Consider the following 8,482-nt stretch of genomic DNA (forward strand, 5'->3'; position numbering starts at 1 on the left):
AAGGCAAGCGACGTCTTGTTTACATTCACCTGTAGGACTTCCTAGAACCTTCACTGTTTGATATTTCCTGTTATATCTTCAATGCTCCGTTTTCTTTTCCTCTTCCTCTTCCCGCCTGTGTTTTCTTGCCTTTCCCCTAACCTCTTCCAATCCTTCCTCCCTCCCTCTCCCTCCCTCTCCCTCTCTCTCTCATTCCCTCACTTGAATTTTCCTCACTTTCGGGTCACACGCAGCCTCCCAAGATGCGGCAAGATCCCAGGTGTGGGACTCGCTCATTACCTGCTCTCCACCCCACTCCTACTCCAAGTCCCATCCCCACAGCCGACCCCTCCGCCTACGACATGACCGAGGGGGGGAGGAGGAGGGAGCGAGGGAGGGGGGAGGAGGGAGCGAGGGGAAGGAGAAGGAGGAGGAGGGAGCGAGGGAGGGAGAGCGAGGGGGAGCCACCTACCTAACTCCTCATGCTATCCTCACAGGGGGCGTCCTCCTCATTATCCTTCCTGCCGCAGTATACAGGGGGAGGGGGCGAGGGAGGAGAGGGGGAGGGGACCCATCTTGTAGGGCTCTGGCACATGTTACAGACAGGTGTCAAGTTGGTGTTGCTATTTTGTGAAAGGCAGAGCGGGAGAAAGAGGGGGAGGGAGAGAGACGGAGGGAAGGAGGGGAGAGAAAAAGGTGGAGGGAGGTAGGGTGAGAGTGGTGGAGGGAGAGGGAGAGGGAGAGGGACAGGGAAAAGGAAAGGAAGAGAGAGAGAGAGAGAGAAGGAGAGTGGGAGAGAGAGAGAGAGAAGGAGAGTGGGAGAGAGAGAGAGAAGGAGAGGGGGAGAGAGAGAGAGAAGGAGAGGGGAAGAGAGGGAGAAAGAGAGAGAGGGGGAGAGAGGGAGAAGGAGAGGGAGAGAGAGACATAGAAGGAGAGAGAGAGAGAGAGAGAGAGAGAGAGAGAGAGAGAGAGAGAGAGAGAGAGAGAGAGAGAGAGAGAGAGAGAGAGAGAGAGAGAGGAGAGGGAGAGAGATAGAAGGGAGAGGGAGAGAGAGAGAGAGAGAGAAGGATTGGGAGAGAGAGAGAGAGAAGGATTGGGAGAAAGAGAGAGAGAAAGAGAAGGGGAGAGAGTGAGAAAGAAAAAGAAAGAGAGAGAGAGAGAGAGAGAGAGAGAGAGAGAGAGAGAGAGAGAGAGAGAGAGAGAGAGAGAGAGAGTGAGAGAGAGAGAGAGAGAGAGAGAGAGAGAGAGAGAGAGAGAGAGAGAGAGAAAGAGAGGGAGGGGGAGAGAGAGAGAGAAAGAGAAGGAGAGGGAGAGGGAGGGAGAGGGAGGGAGGGAGGGAGGGAGGGAGGGAGGGAGAGAGAGGGAGAGAGAGGGAGAGAGAGGGAGGGAGGGAGGGAGGGAGGGAGGGAGAGGGAGAGGGAGAGAGAGAGAGAGAGAGAGAGAGAGAGAGAGAGAGAGAGAGAGAGAGAGAGAGAGAGGGAGGGAGGGAGTGAGAGGGGGAGAGAGAGAGAGAGAGAGAGAGAGAGAGAGAGAGAGAGAGAGAGAGAGAGAGAGAGAGAGAGAGAGAGAGAGAGAGAGAGAGAGAGAGAGAGAGGGAGGGAGAGAGAGAGAGAGAGATAGATAGATAGATAGATAGATAGAGAGAGAGAGGGAGGGAGGGAGGAAGTGAATGAGAGAGTGGGAGAGAGTGAGAGAGTGAGGGAGGGAGAGAGATAAGGAGAGGGAGAGGGAGAGGGAGAGGGAGAGGGAGAGGGAGAGGAAGAGGGAGAGGGAGAGAGGGGGAGAGAGAGAGGGGGAGAGAGAGAGGGGGAGAGAGACAGGGGGAGAGAGAGCGAGAGAGAGAGAACGAGAACGAGAACGAGAACGAGAGAGAGAGAGAGAATTACGAAAATAAAACTTCACAACAGTCATCTACTTCACCAGCTGACACATATAAATCCACGCCATTTTTATCCATCTCTGACCCACACAGCATTCATCTGCTCAACCATTCAGCCAGAGACGCCGCTGCTACTCAAAATCACCGACCTAAATCCTCTTTTCAACGGCAATACACCGCCACGCAACCTATTGTATTCAGGTCTTATATCCCAAATTTCGTCCCGCCCCTTTTCATTCATCCGTCGAGACGCACTCAAGCCAAAAGTTTTGTCGTCGAACTTTATTAGTAATAGTAATAACTAACCATATGGTGTTGTATAATATAATACAATATAACATAATGCAATATGATAATGTTTATGATATTAACAATATTCATAAAAATGAAAATTTATACTATTAATATCATTATTACTATTATCAATATCATTATTACTATTATCATTATCATTATTGCTATTACCAATATCGTTATTACTATTATCATTATCATTATTGTTACTATCAGTATTCCTATCATTATATATTATCACTATCATCATAACAAAACGAAACAACAAATAATTAAAAGTGATAATAGTAACAATAATGATAATAATAATGATAACGATTGATAACAGTAACAAAAAAGATAATGGCAATAACACCATCATTATGCCACGACTACTGCTAATAATAGGAACATTTTATTAAGTTATTCCTCCTCCTCCAGAACCTTTTCCACGCGTTACGAACTCGTCGTTTCGCCATCGAGGCCAACGCCGAGATATTTAACTTCCATTGAACCCACGCATTCGAACACGGTTATAACACTACATTCGGACAATCCTATTCTACCATTGTAGACATAATACCCGCATTCACCCGCAACATACCCCCCTCAAAAAAAAGAACAGATACATAAAATAAATAACATAAACACTGCCACACCCACACTTCCTCGGCTGAGTCCCGACAAAAAAAAAAAAAAAAAAAAAAAAAAAAAAAAAAACAGTATACGAACAAGTAAACAAGTAAAAATTCCTATGTCTGACACTGTTTCTCTTTCCGGATGGCCCAATGTGGCTGTATGTCGCCCACATAGTTTCAAAGGCCATTGACTCCAACATGGCCTTGTTGGAGTCAGACACGCGCGCACTGACCATACACACGCACACGTATATGCATACACACACACGCACGAACACCATGCCATGCTTGTCTATTGGCAAAAAGCACCTGTTGGAACCATACAGTTACACGAACACCTGTTGGGGTGTCATAAGCTTGGCACTTAAAAAAAAGAGAAAAAATCTGTGCATTACAAATGCTGCAGATTTATATATATATATATATATATATATATATATATATATATATATATATATATATATATATATATATATCTTGCGTGTTTTTTTCCTTACGTGGCCACACCTCGGCTAATGTGTGAATTGCATACTAATTAATTCCGCCTTCAACTTACTTTTTCAGAAAATATGGAGGTGAATAGGAGATAGACTACTAGATTAAATGCTTGAAGGGGAGGGAGAAACAAAGGAAGAGGGAGAGGGAGATAGAAGAGAAAGGAGAGTGAGAGGGAGAGGAAGAGAAAGAAGAATGGAGATAAGTAGATAGAAGAGAAAGGAGAGGGAGAGGAAGAGAAAGAGGAATGGAGATAGATAGATATATAGAAGAGAAAGGAGAGGGAGAGGAAAAGAAAGAGGAATGGAAATAGATAGATAGATAGAAGAGAAAGAAAAGGGAGAGGAAGAAAAAGAGGAATGGAGATAGATAGATCGACAGATAGAAGAGAAAAAAGAGGGAGAGGAAGAAAGAAAGGAATGGAGATAGACAGATAGAGAAAGAGAGAGAGGGGGAGAGAGGGGGAGAGAGGGGGAGAAAGGGGGGAGAGAGGGGGAGAAAGGGGGGAGAGAGGGGGAATGGAGGAAGGGAGGGAGGGAGGGAGGAAGGAAAAATAAAAAAGGGAGGGAGGGGAGGGAGGGAGGAGGGAAAAATAAAAGAAGGGAGGGAGGGAGGGAGGGAGGGAGGGAGGGAGGGAGGGAGGGCGGGCGGGCGGGAGGGAGGGAGGGAGGGAGGGAGGGAGGGAGGGAGGGAGGGAGGGAGGGAGGGAGAGAGAGAGAGAGAGAGAGAGAGAGAGAGAGAGAGAGAGAGAGAGAGAGAGAGGAGCAACGAAATATCACCATTAGTTCTAAATCGATAATTACTTTGCTTACCTAGCTACGCCCTACCTACCAACTAACCTACGTATATACCTATATACTTATTTATATCTATAAAATAAAATACAAATAGGCTTAGATTATACCACACAGGCTTGAAATAGTAACATTGTTAGAAAAAATGGACTATCAAACGACAATTCTGACGTGAAAAAAACAGACCGATGTCAAGACAAGGTTCACCTTGCGCACACCTCAAGGATTCATTACAAAAAAAAAACAACGTAAAAACTGATCGCACTGAATAAAAGGTTTAAGAAAAAATATATATATATTACAAAGTAGGCAGCTTACACGATCCCTCACAAAGCATAATCAATGATAATTAATTTTACATAAATAATGAGGTACTGCGGATATTCCAAGACATAATGATCAATACACGTCAAGAACACACCTTAAAAAAAAAAAAGAAAAAAAAGACCATTACACAAACTCCACATCCGCTTCGCCCTCCTACCCCCCCCCCTTTTTTTTCCTGCCGTAGAGGTTAACTTGAATGAAAAAAAAATATATATATCCACTTGTCTTTTTATTTCATTTGTTAGACCAATTCGGGCTAAATTCGTTACGACAATATCGAGGCGACGTGCGGAGATGCCGAAAATAGGCCTATCCTTGTTTTGAAGGACTACTGAATGGGCACAAAGGCTGAGGAAAGTGAAAAATGACGGAATGCGGGTAGAACAGAGACAAAGAGGAGGGGGGTATTCTTGTGTGTACGTGCGTGCGCGCGCGTGTGTGTAGGCTCGAAGTAAGGAAGAAAAGGGAGAGACGGACGGGTGAAGGGAGGAGGGAAAAATAAAAGGAGGGAGGGAGGGAGGGAGGGAGGGAGGGAGGGAGGGAGGGAGGGAGGGAGGGAGGGAGGGAGGGAGATAGATAGAGAGAGAAAATGTGTGTGTGTGTGTGTGTGTGTGTGTGTGTGTGTGTGTGTGTGTGTGTGTGTGTGTGTGTGTGTGAGTGAGTGAGTGAGTGAGTGAGTGAGTGAGTGAGTGAGTGAGTGTGAGTGTGAGTGTGAGTGTGAGTGTGAGTGTGAGTGTGAGTGTGAGTGTGAGTGTGAGTGTGAATGTGAGTGTGAGTGTGAATGTGTGTGTGTGTGTGAATGTGTGTATGTGTGAATGTGTGTGAATGTGTGTGTGTGTGTGTGTGTGTGTGTGTGTGTGTGTGTGTGTGTGTGTGTGTGTGTGTGTGTGTGTGTGTGTGTGTGTGTGTGAGAATGAGAGAGAGGCGAAACAAAGAAAGATATGAAATAGAAGGCTCAGACACCGAGAACAGCCCTAAATCTCAAGCGCCTGATTGTGAGAAATTAGTGCCGGCCAAAATCTCAGCAGCGCTCATCCGTTACGTCCCAATTTGATCCAACTTAGGCCAACATAAACCAAAATGAACTTATAATGAACGGATATCAACAGTGCGGGCTGTGGGAAGCGGGAGAAGACTCAGCAAGTATAAAACGTTGTGGAGATTTTTTTATTATAATCAACGAAGGTCACTTTTTCGTTACATGGCAAAGTGTGGTCTTGACAAGGTGTAGTTTTTTCTCGATATATTTTTTCGCCTATATCTCGTCCTGGTTTCTGCTTGTCCTAAAGGTAGTTTTGTATTTACATGACTGGATTTCTTTTTCTAAAGGGGGTAACATTTACAACCTTCATAAAAAAAACGTACAAAAAATGCACTACATTTAAACCATAAATTTAAACCACACTGCATACAGAAACGCCATCTACATATCAGTCCTCATGAATCAAAATAATCAATCATTTTTCACAAAGTACTAAATCCCCCCCCCCCCCCCCCTTACCAGGCCTACACAAGCTGCTGCAGTTCACACGATCCGACAGGCCAGCAAGCCATACACACGAGTTTCATTTCCTGGCCAACTACAAGAACTTTGAATCTTGCTAATGGCAGTTCTAAAGGAGCATAGTACTTTTAATCTCCTAAAACGTACTTCATAATGTTGTTTTAAAGATTGACGCACACTGGGTGATCATATTCTGAGAGGGAAAGAATCATCTGTTACCAACTTCTAAACTCTGTATTACAATCCTCTACGGACACCCACTCCTTTTCTTCTGTGTGATCGAAAAGGCCCACCAAACTATCAGGCCTGAACCCCCCCTACCCACAATCCCCAAGGTCCAGGTTGGGGATATTTCACGCTGATGTCCCGTTTAGGCCTACGGTCATACATACTCGGGACGGAAGGGATAAAGAAAAACACACACACACACACCTGCCTGACTACCTAGCGTATTTGAACTGACATTTCTATGGCCTCCTCGCCTTGGTTCATACATCTGAACGCATTCCCCATGGGACACCCTCTCACAGGAACCCGCTGAAAGGAGCCTGGTTGAAGGGGGTTGGGAGGGGGAGGAGGGAATCAGGGAAGTGAGATCTGCTCAGAATTCTCCTCCTCCTCCTCCCCCTCGCTTTCTGTCCCGTTATTCGCTAACCTCCCTCATCTTTCGTTCTGTGCTTGGTTCACCCGCATACTCACTCTCAGTCTCTCTCTCTCTCTCTCTCTCTCTCTCTCTCTCTCTCTCTCTCTCTCTCTCTCTCTCTCTCTCTCTCTCTCTCTCTCTCTCTCTCTCTCTCTCTCTCTCTCTAACTGTAAAAGAATAATGCACTTAAGAATGTGCTTTATCATTTCTTAACTGGTGTTATCAAGCTAATGAATCTTAAAAACTATGCAACCCATTTCAAACAAAAATAACAAAGCAATTCGTACGTAATTGTGAATAATTAGTCACAGCTCTGGTATGCGAAAGTCAAATAAGTTCAGGACTTAAACGCACTCCTTGACTGGGTACTTACCGCAGTGTGGGTGGAAGGGCTGTACATGTATTTTTCTATATTTTTTTCTTTATATAACTGTTGCCTTTCAGTTGCACTCACTTGGGTTCAATTTCCAACACATTTGACGCATACACACAAAAACGAGTCCGTTGCAAAGGTCCTCAGCTGTAGTTTGAATCAAGAGGTTTAAATTGATGCATTGTGTTAAACGAAGCCTTGTCAAAATAGCATTCCTACTGAAGCTTTTTCTTTTTTCTTGATAAATGATGGATGTCACGGAATTAATGTTTCTTATCGTTAGTAAATAAATAAACAATATATGGTACGTACACTACTTTTTGGCAGTTTGATAAAATAAGGCACTATCTTTGCCGTTTCGAAAACCCCCAAGCCAGTCTCTCCAACCCCCGCTGCCCAAAGTTACATGGCAACTCCACACATCTACTCTTGTATCGTTCAATAACAAGATATGCGGTTAATTAGAACGCCGTTGAGTTGTAACAAATAACACCACCTGCTCACTCCCTTCGCCGAGAACACAACACCACTCATCAATTCACCACATCACCGCATCGAGAGGTTAATCCACTGGCGGAACACAGTTGCGTCCAGCCACGACGACGGCCGCACATACACCCTATCTCCACGGAACCGCGAGGGCAACTGACTCGTCGTCAGTCGCGACTCGCATCACCACTACCGACCCCCCCCCCCCCCCCCGCCCGTCACCCACCCAGGCACCCAGCCCCCACCGCCTACCCCACGCCTGCCCTCCTCAGAATCCCTGCCTGTCTGCCACCGTACTCTCAGCTGATCGAATGACGTCATCGATACACTTGCTACAGAGGGGTTAATGGGAGGGATTGTATTAACGAGGTGGTTATCCACTGTAATTTACACAGATTTTTTTCCTTATTTTTAGAAATCAGCGGTTTCACAGGGACATCCACCCGTTATATATTTAGCAAATGTGCAAGCATTAACGGCAAAGAAAAATACAAATGTATAATCTTACCCCGTTTTTCAAACACCTGAACCTAGCACACTGACAAGGGGTCGGAAACGGCCTAGCACTAGACACGCTTTTCCGGTGTACATCATGACGTCAGATTCTACGTCACTCATTCCAGTAACCGTCATTCCGCATCATAATATCCTCACAATTATTCTTGTCATTAGAAAGCCTTCAGACCAATTTTACAATTCCGCTGGCAATTCCCACAACGGCTTCACCTCTCTCACAATAAGTGTATATATGATAATTTCACAACCCTGGTTTAACTACAACATTATTACGACCAATCAAACTATCGGACATTCCAATACCATATTCCACATTCCACATCGCTGCTCCATCCTCTTCATGACAATCATCTCCCAACGCTCATGTCATTTTCGTCATGCAAAAGGTCTGCAGGTCATGGATGATCTTGCAACAATCGACGCATGACCTACGTGTTATTTATCACCAGTGTCACGCCATAGATCGTGCGCTTCTGCGGTGTCACTCGTTACACCCGGTATGTGATGTGCCACCCACACAAAGCACCAAAACTGCCTGTTACACACTCTCCCCTGAACATCTCCATGGCGTC

General features: G+C 45.4%; 1 protein-coding gene across 6 annotated transcripts in view; it reads right to left on the minus strand.

Annotated features, from left to right (window-relative positions):
* The window catches only part of LOC125031682 (protein draper-like), a 71,108-nt gene extending 63,569 nt beyond the window's left edge, over positions 1–7,539 (minus strand). For 4 of the 6 annotated variants that reach the window (XM_047622567.1, XM_047622571.1, XM_047622570.1 and 1 more), the window contains exon 1: positions 6,906–7,539. The gene's annotated coding sequence lies outside the window, so the exon portion shown is untranslated. The remainder of the gene's footprint in view (positions 1–6,905) is intronic. The other 2 variants (XM_047622568.1, XM_047622569.1) reach the window with 2 other exon arrangements.
* Between the last annotated feature and the right edge of the window lie 943 nt (positions 7,540–8,482).

The sequence above is a fragment of the Penaeus chinensis genome, chromosome 13 (assembly GCF_019202785.1).
Source record: "Penaeus chinensis breed Huanghai No. 1 chromosome 13, ASM1920278v2, whole genome shotgun sequence".
Classification (NCBI taxonomy): domain Eukaryota; kingdom Metazoa; phylum Arthropoda; class Malacostraca; order Decapoda; family Penaeidae; genus Penaeus; species Penaeus chinensis.